Below are 13,428 nucleotides of genomic sequence, written 5' to 3'. Positions count from 1 at the left end.
ACTCCTAACTCAGGCCTTGACATGATACCTAACAAAGGCTGTGATGCTAGTCCGAACTAAGGCCCAACACTGTCTCTAACTAAAGCCTTGACACTACTCCTAAGTCAAGGGTTTTAGTTAGGTCCTGTTTCAGCGCCTTAGTTAGGAATAGCGTCAGAACCTTTGTTAGGTATCGTGTCAGGGCCTAAGTAAGGAGTACTGTCAGGGCCTTAGTTAGGTACAGTGTCAGGGGCTGAGTTAGGAGTACGGTGAAGGCCTTGGTGAGGACAGTGTCAGGGCCTTAGTTAGGACTATTCAGGTCCTTAGGTAGGGACAGAGTTAGGGCTTCAGGTAGGCTAATTATTACTTACTTAATAAGTAAGCCTTGTTAGGTATCGGGTCAGGGCCTAAGTTAGGAGTACTGTCAGGGTCTTAGTTAGGGACAGTGTGAGGGCCTTGGTTAGGACTAGCATCTGAGCCTTTGTTAGGGACAGTGTCAGGGTCTTAGTTAGGACTAACGTCAGGACCTTCTGTTAGGTACACTGTCAGGGCCTGAGTTAGGATTAGTGTTAGGGCCTTTGTTAGGGACAGTATCAGGCCCTGACGTTCGACCAGCATCTAGGCCTTAGTTAGGGACAGTGTCAAGGCCTTGGGACTAAGTCAGGGCCTGAGTTACGCACAGCATCAGGCCTTTAGTTGGCATAAGAGGCTCGACTTTAGCTAAAGACAGGGTTACGTTAAGGTATAGGTATAGTGTCAGGAAATGACCTGGGGATAGTGTGAATACCACAGCTACTGAGAGTATCAGGTCCTTGTTTAGAACCAGTGTCAGAGGTTCAGGTAGGGATCGCCTGGGAGCCTGTCTTAGGGAGAGTGACAGGGTCTGAGTGAGGCCTAGCATCAGGCCCTTAGCTAGGGACACTCTCAGGGCATGACTTAGGAGCAGCATCGGGGCCTTTGTAGGATGAGCATTAGGGTCTTAGTTAAAGACATGATCAGGGCCTGAGTTAGGAGTACGTTCAGGGCCTTAGGTAGGGAGAGTGTCAGGGCCTTAGTTAAGACTAGCATCAGAGCCTTTGTTAGGTATCGTCTCAGGGCCTGAGTTATGAGTAGTGTCAGGGCCTTAGTTAGGGACAGTGTCAGGACCTGAGATAGGAGTAGTGTGAAGGTTTTAGTTAGGGCCAGTGTCAGGGCCTGATTTAGCAGTAGTCAGGGCCTTAGTTAGGGACAGCATTAGGACTTCAGGTAGGATAAGAGGCAGGACATTAGCTACAGACTGAGTCAGGTTACAGGCTAGGCATGACGTCAGGAAATGAGCGAGGGACAGTTTGAAGGCCTTAGTTATTCAGATCATCAGGGCCTTATTTAGCACCTGCGTCAGGGTCTTATCTAGGGGCAGTGTCCACGCAAGGCTTAGGAGTAGCACCAGTGCTTCTGTAAGATCAGCATCAGGGTCTTTGTTTTTTTTTTTTTTTTTTTTTTTTGCTGTACGCGGGCCTCTCACTGCTCTGGCCTCTCCCGTTGCGGAGCACAGGCTCCGGACACACAGGCTCCGCGGCCATGGCTCGCGGGCCCAGCCGCTCCGCGGCATGTGGGATCTTCCGGGATCGGGGCACGAACCCGTGTCCCCTGCATCGGCAGGCGGACTCTCAACCACTGCGCCACCAGGGAAGCCCCAAGGTCTTTGTTAAAGACATTATCAGGACCTCTGTTAGGGACAGCCTCAGGGCCTCACTTAGGGACAGTTTCAGGAACTTAGTAAGAGATTGGTCAGGATATAAGCTTAGGATAGTGTCAGGACTTTCGATATTGACAGCAGCAGGGCCTTTATTAGGGACAGTGTCAGGGCCTGATTTAGGACTAGCATCAGTGCCTCTGTTAGGAACAGTGTCAGGGCCTGTTTTAGGTGTAGTATCAGGGCCTTATTTAGGGACAGTGTCAGGGCCTGAGTTAGGTGTAGCATCAGGGCCTTAGTTAGGAATAGTGTCAAGGCCTTAGTTAGGGTTACCATCAGTGCCTTCGTTAGGTATCGTGTCAAGGCCTTCGTTAAGGACAGTGTCAGGGCCTGAGTTAGGTGTAGGGCCTTAGTTAGGAGTAGTGTTAAGGGCTTAGTTAGGGTCAGTGTCAGGGCCTTAGTTAGGATTAGCATCAGAGCCTTCGTTAGGTACCGTGTCAGGGCCTGAGTTAGGAGTAGTGTCAGCGCCTTTGTTTTGGACAGTGACAGGGCCTTGGTTAGAACTAGCGTCAGAGCCTTTGTTAGTTATAATGTCAGGGCAGAGTTAGGAGTAGTGTCAGGGCCTTAATTAGGGACACTGTCATGGCCTGAGGTAGGTGTAGTGTCAGGGCCTTAGGTAGAGACAGTATCAGGGCCTGAGTTAGTGGTAGTGTCCAGGCCTTAGTTAAGGACAGTGTCAGAGCCTTAGGTACGATTAGCATCAGAGCCTTTGTTAGGTATCGTGTTAGGGCCTGAATTAGGAGTCGCACAAGGCCCTTCATTGGGGACAGTGTTAGGGCCTGAGTTAGGACTAGCATCAGAGCCTTTGTTAGGAATCGTTTGAGGGCCTGAGTTAGGAGTAGTGTCAGGGCCTTAGTTAGGGACAGTGTCAGTGCCTTAGTTAGGAACAGCATCAGAGCCTTTTTTAGGTATCGTGTCATGGCCTGAGTTATTAGTCATCTCAGGCCTTACTTAGGGACAGTGTCATTGCCTTGGTTAGGACTAGCATCAGAGCCTTTGTTAAGGACAGTGTCAGGGTCTTAGTTAGGACTGGGGTCAGGGCCTTCTGTTAGGTACTGTCAGGGACTGAGTTAGCCATAGTGCTAGGTCCTTAGATGGGGACAGTATCAGGTCCTGACTTTGGACCAGCATCTAGGTCTTAGTTTGGGACAGTGTCAGGGCCTTGGTTAGGAGTAGCATCAGAGCCTTCTGTTAGGTACAGTGTCAGGGCCTGAGTTAGGAATAGTGTTAGGGCCTTTGTTAGGGACAGTATCAGGCCCTGACGTTGGACCAGCATCTAGGCCTTAGTTAGGGACAGTGTCATGGCCTTGGGGCTAAATTCACGGCCTGATTTAGGTACAGCATCAGGGCTTTAGTCGGCATAAGAGGCTCGACTTTAGCTAAAGATAGAGTTAGGTTAATATCTAGGTATAGTGTCAGGAAATGACCTGGGGATAGTGTCAATACCATAGTTACTGAGAGTACCAGGGGCCTTGTTTAGAACCAGTGTTAGGGCTTCAGGTAGGGACAGCGTCAGAGCCTGATGTAAGGAGAGTGACGGCCTGAATGAGGCCTAGCATCAGGCCCTTAGCTAGGGACATTCTCAGGGCATGACTTAGGAGCAGCATTAGGGCCTTTGTAGGATGAGCATTAGGGTCTTTGTTAAAGACATGATCAGGGCCTGAGTTAGTAGTAGGTTCAGGGCCTTAGGTAGGGAGAGTGTCAGGGCCTTAGTTAAGACTAGCATGAGAGCCTTTGTTAGGCATCATGTCAGGGCCTGTGTTATGTGTAGTGTCAGGGTCTTTGTTAGGGACAGTGTCTGACCTGAGTTAGGAGTCGTTTGAAGGCTTTAGTTAGGGCCAGTGTCAGGGCCTGAGTTAGGAGTAGTCAGTGACTTAGTTAGGGACAGCATTAGGGCTTCAGGTAGGATCAGAGGCAGGACATTATCTACAGATCGAGTCAGGTTAAGGGCTAGGGATAATGTCAGTAAATGAGCAAGGGATGGTTTGAGGGCTTTAGTTACTCAGAACATCAGGGCCTTATTTAGAAGCAGCGTCAGGGCCTTATCGAGGGACAGTGTCCGGGAAAGGCTTAGTCGCACCACAAGTGCCTCTGTGGGATCAGCATCAGGGTGTTGGTTAAAGATAGTATCGGGGTGTCTGTTACGGACAGCCTCGGGGCCTCACTTAGGGACAGCGTCAAGGTTCACTTAGGGAGAGTTTCAGGACTTCAGTAAGAGATGGGTCAGGATGTAAGCTTAGGATTGTGTCAGGATATAGGTATTGACAGCAGCAAGTCTTTATATAGGGACAGTGTCAGGGCCTGAGATAGGAGTAGCATCGGTGCTTTTGTTAGGTTAGGGTTAGGGTTATGGATAGAGGTTTTGGGTTAGAGGTTTAGGGTTAGGGTTAGGTGTTAGGGTTAGGGTTAGCATTAGTGTTAGTTATGGGTAGGGTTAGGTTTAGGGTTAGGGTTAGGGATTAAGGTTTAGGGTTTAGGGTTAGGTTTAGGGTTTTAGGGTTTTAGGCTTTCAGGGTTAGGGTTTAGGGTTAGGGTCAGGGTCAGGGTCAAGACTAGGGTTTTGGGGTTAGGATTTAAGGGTTACAGTGAGGGTTAGGGTAAGAGGGTAGGCTCAGGGTTAGCATACGGGTTACAGTACAGGTTAGGGTATTGCTACGGCTTAGGCTTAGGGTATGTGTTAGGGTACATGTTAGGCTTAGGGTATGGATTAGGGTTAGGATACAGGTTAGGGTACAGTTTAAGGTTAGGGCACGGGTTAGGGTTGAGGTATGGGTTAGGGTCCGGGTCAGGGTCGGATTAGGGTTAGGGTTTAGGGTTTAGGGTTAGGGTTAGTGTTAGCGAACGGGTAAGGTTTATGGTAAAGGTGAGTGTTAGGGTAGCGTTAAGGTTAGGTTTAGGGTTAGGGTAAGGTTTAGGGTTAGGGTTACAGATTAGGGTTAAGGTTAGTGTTAGTGTTAGTGTTAGTGTTGGGTTAGGGTTAGGTTTAGGGTTAGGGGTTAGGGTCAGGTTCAGGGTTAGGGTTAGGTTAGGGTTAGGGTATGGGTTAGGGTATTGTATGCCTTAGTTTTAGGATTCGGGTATGGGTTAGGGTACGGCTACGGGTTAGGGTTAGGGTATGGGTTAGGGTACGGGCTAGGGCTAGGCTACTGTTTAGGGTGTGGAGCAAGGGTGTCCTGAAGGGAGTGGCTTGGGTTCAGGAGGCGGTGGAGACTGTATTTCGTGGGAGAGTCTTGCACACCTGTGACATTTCATTCTCGAGGTCAGCACGGCAGCGTGGATCCACCATCTGTCCATTTTTCTGTTCCTTCATCGCTCACTCATTCCCTTGCTCATTCGTTCATTGACCCTCTCAATCCGTGACTTGAGCAGTTACTAAGGGTGTACTGTCTGCAGCAAACACAGGATGCAGAGGGCCCGAGAGATCTGGCCATCGGTAAGACTAAGGCCTGCTCAGCGCGTCACTCATGGTGAGCCTGGGAGGGAACTGTGCACCAGGGCAGGGGCTCCAGGGGGACGAGAAGACCATGCAACTGGGGTGCTGCCGCTTCCCGCCTCCTCTCCCTCAGGCTCCCTGGCCTTCCCACGTCCCTGTGGCACAGCTCTGTGTTTGGTCACCCTTTGTGTGGTAGAGGCCTGGAGGAGATGGTCAGTGTCCTCATGGGAGGATCCTGCTGCCCACAGAGCACCTGGGACTCTGAATCCAAGTTCAGCAAGGGGAATACTCTGGAACTTTCTGACCCTCCAGGCACCAGAAGCCTGGGAGCTTGGCTGGGCTCCCGTACCCACTTCTTATGCAGTCTCCCTGGATCCCCCATCCCACCACAGTGAGTATCCAAAAGGTGCTTTGTGAGGCCCTTTCCAGTCTGGGCAGCACCAGGGCCCTGGGGCTCTTCCAGGCCCAGAGCATCTCTGAGTATGTTCCAGTGTAGTGAAAAACTGACAGTTTTCACACAGTGTAGAACAAGCCTGGCGGTTATTTATGGTTTGTGTTGTGTGTGATTTTTTATGGTCTTGGAGAGTCCTATCATTTTTTTTATGCATCAGCACATTTTCCCACAGCACGTGCTTGAGTCCACAGGCTCAGGGGGTATTCCTGGGTTCTCTGGTCAGGAAGGCCCAGTCAGACTGGAGGGGAGACTGACCACACCCAAGGCCTGGTCCTTGTCAGGCAGAGGGCAGGAGATAGTCCAGTTGAGGTAGGATTGAGGCTCATTCCAGGAGGGTCATCCTGACTGTGGTCTAAAGAGATGCTGCTGCTTCTGGGAATATTTTTTTCTAGAGGAGAAAAACAGAGATGTTGTATAGAGCATGACTTGGACTAACAGGCAAAGGCAAGTCCGTGCAGGCCTGCGAGAGGGGGATCATGTCTCCCAGATCTTCATGGACTGTAGACCCAGCACCTCTGCAATCAGCCCCAGGTGGAGCAGCATTAAGACATAGAAGAAGTGGACTTGGGTCAGACTGCAGGTTTGTGATTGTGCACAGAGACGGCTGACTGTTTCCCAACTCCAGGGTTCTAGAACTGGGGCCTCTGGAGGGCATAGGCATTCAGGAATATGGTGAAGTGCTTATGGAAGAGTAGTTAGCAAAATGTAAGCCTCAGCCCAGAGCAAGATACCATGCAAGATAACACAAGACCTCCTGTCAGGAAGTAGCACAGACATGACCTGCAACTGACACTGAGACTTGCTTCTCCCACGAGCTGCTGGGGCAGCGGAAGGCTCGGCTGAGGCAGCTGAGCAGGCTGGGTCTGTACCCCATGACTGGGCAGGACAGAGCGTGCTTGAGCCTTCAGCTAGCCTCTGTGACAGATGCAGGGCTGTGACCATCTTTATTTCCCAGGGACCATCTGGTGTCTCCTCATTCTTGGGGAGGGTGAAACAAAAACAAACTTTGTGAAATTTCCTGAGCCTTTGTGTGTATGTGTGTGTATTACGTGAGTGTGCACAAGCATGTGCATGTGTGTGCTGTCTGTGCACAGGTCTGTGTACATCCGAGTGCATGTGAGTGTGTTTATGTGCAGGCAGGCACATGTGTGTATGCACGTGTTTTTGCATGCGCAGCACATGTGATTGTGTGCCTGTGTGTGACTGCAGTCCATCTTTTCATGTGTGTGTGTACATGTGTGTGAATGCCGGTATGTACGTGCACATGTGTGTGTACACATGCGTGCTGTGGGGGGATGAGGAAGGCATGGGGTTGTTGCTTCCTGGTGTCGCCTTCCCCCACCCTCCCTTTTGCCATTGCCTCAGCACTTTGTGGTGAAGTGTAGAGACTCAAGGAGGACCACTACCCGCTACCGTCAGTGATCTGCCTGCTCATCCTCATGGTCATCCATCTGCCCAGTAAACATCCCTGAGCCTGTGCCATGTTCTGGGGCCTGGGGTCCACAGTGAAGCAGGCGCATGCTCTCAGCTCTGCTCAGCCCAGCCGGGCGCGGGGCAGAGAAGCTGCAGGCCAGGTGTGTCTGCGGAGGGAGAGGTTACCTCTGGCTGGTGGGTCAGCGGAGGTGGCAGCTGAGCTGAACTGAAGGAGCGGGATGGACGGAGCTCGCTCTAGAGGAGGGTGGGGGCAGGGGAAGGGGCTGGGTGCCTGGCTCGCGGGGAGGACGCATCACAGAGGGGCTGCAAGGGTGGCCAGACAGCTAGCTTTGACTTCGTTTTATAGACAGAGAGAACAGTTTTGGAACAAGAGTGACAGGATCAGGCCCACACATTTCCTCTGGTGGTGGCTGAGGGGTTTGATGGCAGAAGAGAGGAGATGGGCCGAGGAACAGGGGTGACGGTGGGGGCTGTGCCTCTGCCAGGCTTCCAGCCTCTTTGTGGTGGTCCCTTGGGTCCACAAGGTTAGCACGCACCTTGTGTGAGGCCGGAATGGGGCTTCCTCTTCATTCCCTCTTTCCCAGAAGTAAACGCAACACAGTTTGGAGTTGGTGAGACTGAGGGGGCCATCTTGCAGGAAAGGCAAGTGTCAGCGTTGGCTGGGGTGCCTACCCGGGGTCAAGGGGGAACCCTTAGCCAGACCCGCAGACCCCAGGGAAGGACACGGTGTGCTCAGAGAGGCAGGGATAGTCAGGAGAGCCAGGTGTGCAGAGAAGGCTCGGCCAAGGGGGCCCTGGGGGCTCAGGCACTCAGGGAGTGAGGGGAGGGGTGGCCAGACAGCCGTGAATGAGGCCCAGGGGTCGACGGGGTTGTGCTGTGTACAGGGTGGACACACAGGGCCCGAGGCTGTTCTGTAGGGAACGTCTCCCGGCTGCCATGGGCTCTGGAAATTGTCTGCGGGTTGCCATGCCTCCTGGGGCTCTCTGGCCCAGGCCCTAGCCGGGAGCTGCCTGTCCAGCCTACCCCGGCTCCACCTCCAGACTGCGCAAGGCTGGGCGGGCGGGATGGGCTCCGCGTGTCTCAGTTGCCATGACCTGTGACGTTTGCTTTCCAGTTGCCAGATTCATTATAAGGATATATGTACAGTTTGTTGCGTTGTCTTGCGCCACCCGTTGGCTTAGGGAAGAACTGCCCTAGTAGGTTGGCCTGCAAGGTGTGCTACTTCAGAGCCTCCATCTGACATACTCTTCCCTGTCCGAAATGCCAACACAGCACACACTCCCTGCCTGGTTTGGGAATGATGACACCTCACCTCTCGCCCCTCCTACCCTGTCCTGCCCACACTCCAACCTCAAGGACACTTCGGTTCCCCATCTGACTCCCGACCCCTCCAGCTGGCTGGGGACAGGCAGCCTCATGAGACAGTGTGCACAAAGCTTTCTGGCCGGGCTGTGAGGATGGGGACCAGGTCCCACCTGTGCCAGTGAAGCAGGCGTCTCACCTGGATTTGTCTCCGGGCTCTTGAAGGTGGACTGAAGGTCAGACAGTCCAGAGGCCAAGGGCCCCAGAGGAGGGGGGTGTGGGCACAGGTAGACCAGGAGCAGCCGCCCCTCTGGTCAGGAGAGTCCAACAACCCAGGGCTTTCTGGTTCCTGGGGGGAGGAGAGGGCAGAGGCAGTGGGGGCCCAAAGACAGGTCCTGCTTCACCTCTGGATGGAGCCACTCAGCTGAGCCCAGGTTTTGAGGAATTAGAGTTAAAGGATGCAGGCTAGAGGGTCAGGGTTAGAGGGTCAGGTTAGATGGTCTGAGTCAGGGTCAGGGTAAGGGTTAGGAGTTTACAGGTCAAGGTCGAGTATCTAGGGGCTAGGGGTTAAGAGCATTAGGGTTTAGGATTAGAGATGAGGAGGTTAGGGTTAGGGAGGGAACAGTAGAGATTTGGGCGTTAGGGTTAGTGGGTTAGTGTTAAGCACAACTGGCCCACGGCCCCCCTAACCCCACACCTCTGAGTCCTGTAGGATGGACAGGACTTGCCCGGGGTCACTCACGAGTGTGGGGTTCACCTGGGCTGCTGGTTATCTACCCCCATCCTGGAACCTGAGAGCAGAACGAAACGTCTGCTCTGGTCACTGACTGTTTCAAATCTACCTCAACCTCAGTCAACGGCTGTTAGGGCCTCAGAAGCCCACAGGGTTTCCTCCTACCATCTGAACTGGAAAGAGTAGTGCTGGCCCCACTTGGCCTGGGCAGCCCGGGTCCAGCACAGGCCTGACTGAGCTCACTCCATGGTCGTGTTATGAATTTATACAGAACTTGGTGCAGCGACCTACCAGCCCCCAGGTGCTGCCTCCTGAGGGCTGGTGGGGCCCTCCTGGGACTGCAGGCATCCTTTGTCCCATCTGAGTGGGCATCAATAGACATCAAGTCTCAGGACAGCCCTTGACCTCTGACCATCCAGGCAGTCATCTGTGGTCCTCCAGCTCAAGCCAGTCCGGTCTCTGTCAAGTCTCTGTGGCCAATTACTGAGCTGACCTTGCTGCTGGGCAATTGAACAGCTACCTGGGCAGCACAGACAGCCCTTTGGGATGTTTCAGTTACTAACATCCTTGTGGTTGAGAAAACGGCCTCCCCCTCACAGGCTCATAGCCTGGTATGAGCGAGGTAATAACCATCTAAACATTTGAGTGTGTCCCTGACACAACAACCATACAGCAGACCATGGCCTTGCAATCCTTTGGGCTTCCAGCTGTAACAAACTTTTGATATTCATACTCATTAAGAGTCAGAGATACGGGAGCAACTGGGCCACCCAGTAGACAGTTTCACACTGAGGCTGCATGGTCTTGGAGAGCCACGTGCACCCATGTGGTCTCTGAAAGCTGCCAATGATGGATTCCATGATACGGCATAAATCCTTGAGCCTCCCACTGCTTCACTGAGCAAGAATTTCCTAACTACCATAGCATTTAGTCTCTGCTCTTTGTAAAGGAGGGAGGAGACTGGATAAATGAGCAGTATTGTTCTTGGGGGATGGGTGAGTCATGTGGCCAGGGGGCAGGTGTGACTCCTGGGCTCCCACCACCAGAGACATCAAGGAGGGCTGTGCCTTTTGCAAGAGGAAGAGGTTCTTGCTGTTGTGGATGGACAGCAAGAGCACTGGATGGGTGGCTGCAGCCCCTGACCCTAAATCAGCCCCTTCCTTCCTTGCCCTTCAGATCCCACAGCTGTGCAGTGGGCCGTCAGTGGTGTGGAATCTGCCGCTTTCCCCAATCCAGCATCTGTTCTCATGCCAAAGTCCAGAACCTCAGCTTTTCTTTGGGAACTTACCTGTTTCCAGTCCAAAGAGTTCCAGAGGGCTGATGCTACGTTCCACCCACCTTGAAGATGGGCATATGATCCACATTTAGCCAATCCCATGTTCCATCCTAGGGGTGCTCTGATGGGTTCAAGGACGATGCTATGATCCAAACCAGGCCAATGATGTTTATTTTATTTTATTTTTTGGCCATACTGTGCATGCGGGATTTTAGTTCCCTGACCAAGGATTGAACCTGTGCCCCCTACATTGGGAGCTCAGAGTGTTAACCACTGGACCACCAGGGAAGTCCCATCCCCTCATTTTCAAAACTGCTATGGATTTAAAGCACACAAGATGGTTGTGATATGAGTGGCCTTTTCAGTATGACTTCTTTGACTTAGAATGTTTTCAATGTTTATCTATGTTGTAACATGTATTATCAGTGTTTCATTCATTTTTTTATTGTGGTTAAAAATACATAACATGGGGATGGGGGGCAAGTGGAGGGAACGGCCCAGATGCACACCATTCACGGACCCTCTGGACTGGAAGGACTCGTGAGAGCTGGAGCCCAGAAATCCGGGGATGGGTAAGATGCAGCGTCCCCTCCAATTCCCGTAAGCGCCCCTTGCTCCATCCTGCACCCAAATACCTCAGCTAGGCCCTCTCCCCACTCTTGACACTCCAGACTCAGCCGGGACAGACCTCTGCAGCCGCTGCTCCCCACCCTGCAGGAGAAGCTCAGAGGTCCTGTCCCCCTTTCCTCTGAGGGACTCTTTTTGGTGACCACAAAAGGATTTGGTCACTCAGGACAAAGCTGGTAGAGGACAGCAGGATGGCTGCGCCCGGCGCGCCACGCTTCCTCCTGACCTTCGACTTGGACGAGACTATCGTAGATGAAAACAGCGACGACTCCGTCGTACGCGTGCCGCGGCGGGCCAGCGGCTGCCTGAGAGCCTGCGTGCCACCTAGCGCGAGGGCTTCTATAACGAGTACATGCAGCGCGTCTTCCAGTACCTGGGCGAGCAGGGCGTGCGGCCGCGGGACTTGCGCGCCATCTACGAGGCCATCCCCCTGTCGCCCGGCACGGGCGAGCTGCTGCAGTTTGTGGCCAAGCAGGGCGCCTGCTTTGAGGTTATTCTCATCTCAGACGCCAACACCTTTGGCGTGGAGAGTGCGCTGCGCGCCGCCGGCCACCACGGCCTGTTCCGCCACATCTTCAGCAACCCGTCGGGGCCCGACCCTTGGGGGCTGCTGGCGCTGCGGCCCTTCCGCGCGCACAGCTGCGCTCACTGCCCCACCAACATGTGCCAGCACAAGGTGCTCAGCGACTATCTGCGCGAGCAGGCCCACGACGGCCTGCCCTTCGAGCACCTTTTCTACGTGAGCGACGGCGCCAACGACTTCTGCCCCACGGGGCTGCTGGCAGGCGGCGATGTGGCTTTCCTGCGCCGCCACTACCCCATGCACCGCCTTATGCAGGAGGCGCAGAAGGCCGAGCCCAGCTTCTTCTGCACCAGGGTGGTGCCCTGGGAAACCGCCGCCGAAGTGCGCCTACACCTGCATCAGGTGCTGAGGACGTGGCCTGCAGGGCCCGGGAGGGGGTGGGGCGGTGGGGGTCGGGAAAGAGAAAGCTAGTTTTATTATTCCCTTTCCCTTTCGTTTTGGTATATCCCTCCAGGATTTCCCAGAATCCCAGGTTGGTCCATTTGGGGACTGGAGGAGGGAGTTGGGAGCTGTCCCCATCTGTGCAGTTAACCGAGGTCAGCTGCCTCCCCCAGTTCCACTGCAAGTGAATTCCGGAGTCTGGCCGCAGCAGCGTGGCACGCATATCTGAGCAGGCAGCAGTGTTTCCACACACCTTGCCCTCTCAGTTGGGAGGACGGGGTTCCCTGTCAGGGTCGAGAAGGAACATGTCCCGCCGCGTTGCGGTTAACTGTTGCCTTGGGCTGCGTGGCCTCCCTCCTCCAGTCTTCTGTCCAGAGGACCTAGGCCCCGAAATGTACCCCCCAACCTCCCCCGCACCGGACTCCCCACAGAGAGAGGTGCTCCCTGCCGATGGTCCCAGGCCTAGATCTTGCTTTACCTACTGTGACTCTACACTACACTCCTTGCCCCCCCGCCCCCCCACCCTGTAAGCATCCCCACAGGATAAAAAGCTAGAGGGAACAGTCACCTCCTGTTGATGGAAGAGGTAGCACACTGTCCCGGGGCTCGGGTCTGGCCAGCCAGGGACCTCACAGAGCCCGAAGATGTCTCCTTGCACTACAGCCTCGTCTATGTAGCAAGAAACCAGGGACTTAACCAAAGTCGCCCCACTGACTGGGCCCTTTTGAGTCCCCCTCCTCCCGTATGGAACAGAAAGCCATGATGCTGTAAAGCAGAGCCAGTGGAAACCCAAGGCCCACCTTCCTCTTGTGGAGTTTCAGAGCTGTAAAGGAGGTAAAGGGGCGGAGGTGAGCAAGGTGTCTCACGCTGTCGTCTGGGGGATGAGGGCGAGGTGAGCTCTGCTCTCAGAAAGCCCCACCTAAGTGAGGGAGCTGATTCCCACTCTTGGAGGAGTGCCCAGCCTGGGGCACCAAGACTGAATACACAGCAAAGCAGGCAACAGGCAAAAGAGCAGGGTGCGGCCCACCTTCGCAGAGGGGCATGGGTCTAGTGTGGAGGGCTCAGTGAGCACCGAGGAGATGGGAGATACTGCTGCTTAGGGCAGGCAGAGGAGGCTCAATGAGCAGGAGCCTTACAGGTGGGTTGCCTTTCAGTCCCTCGGCCCGCTAGCCCTGCAGGGCAATCATCAGGAGGTCATCAGAATTTTATTCAAAGTTGGCACTTGCAGCTGGAGACCCTGTCTTGCATGGCGTAAGGGTCCCCTGTGGATAAGGTCACCAAGCTCCTTGGCTTCCAGTTCTTTCCTGTCTCCAGCAGGCCTCTGGGTGCCTCCTCTGTCTTTACCCGGACGCCTTCCCACTGCAGTGGGGGAAAGGAAGAGACAAAGCTCACAGCCCAGGAGATGTGCCAGGCTGGTCCAGTCTTGACTGGAGCAGGCTTTGGTGTGGGACTCAAGAGGCTCACTCAAGGCGGTGCTTGGGTCAGCATCCC

General features: G+C 54.0%; 1 pseudogene; it reads left to right on the top strand.

Annotated features, from left to right (window-relative positions):
* Nucleotides 1-10,847: 10,847 nt before the first annotated feature.
* On the top strand, nt 10,848-13,107 carry LOC132476044 (phosphoethanolamine/phosphocholine phosphatase-like; annotated as a pseudogene).
* Nucleotides 13,108-13,428: the final 321 nt, after the last annotated feature.

Source organism: Mesoplodon densirostris, chromosome 16 (genome assembly GCF_025265405.1).
Source record: "Mesoplodon densirostris isolate mMesDen1 chromosome 16, mMesDen1 primary haplotype, whole genome shotgun sequence".
Classification (NCBI taxonomy): Eukaryota; Metazoa; Chordata; class Mammalia; order Artiodactyla; family Ziphiidae; genus Mesoplodon; species Mesoplodon densirostris.
The sequence above is the reverse complement of the archived record's forward strand: the minus strand, read 5'-3'. Positions and strand labels throughout refer to the sequence as shown.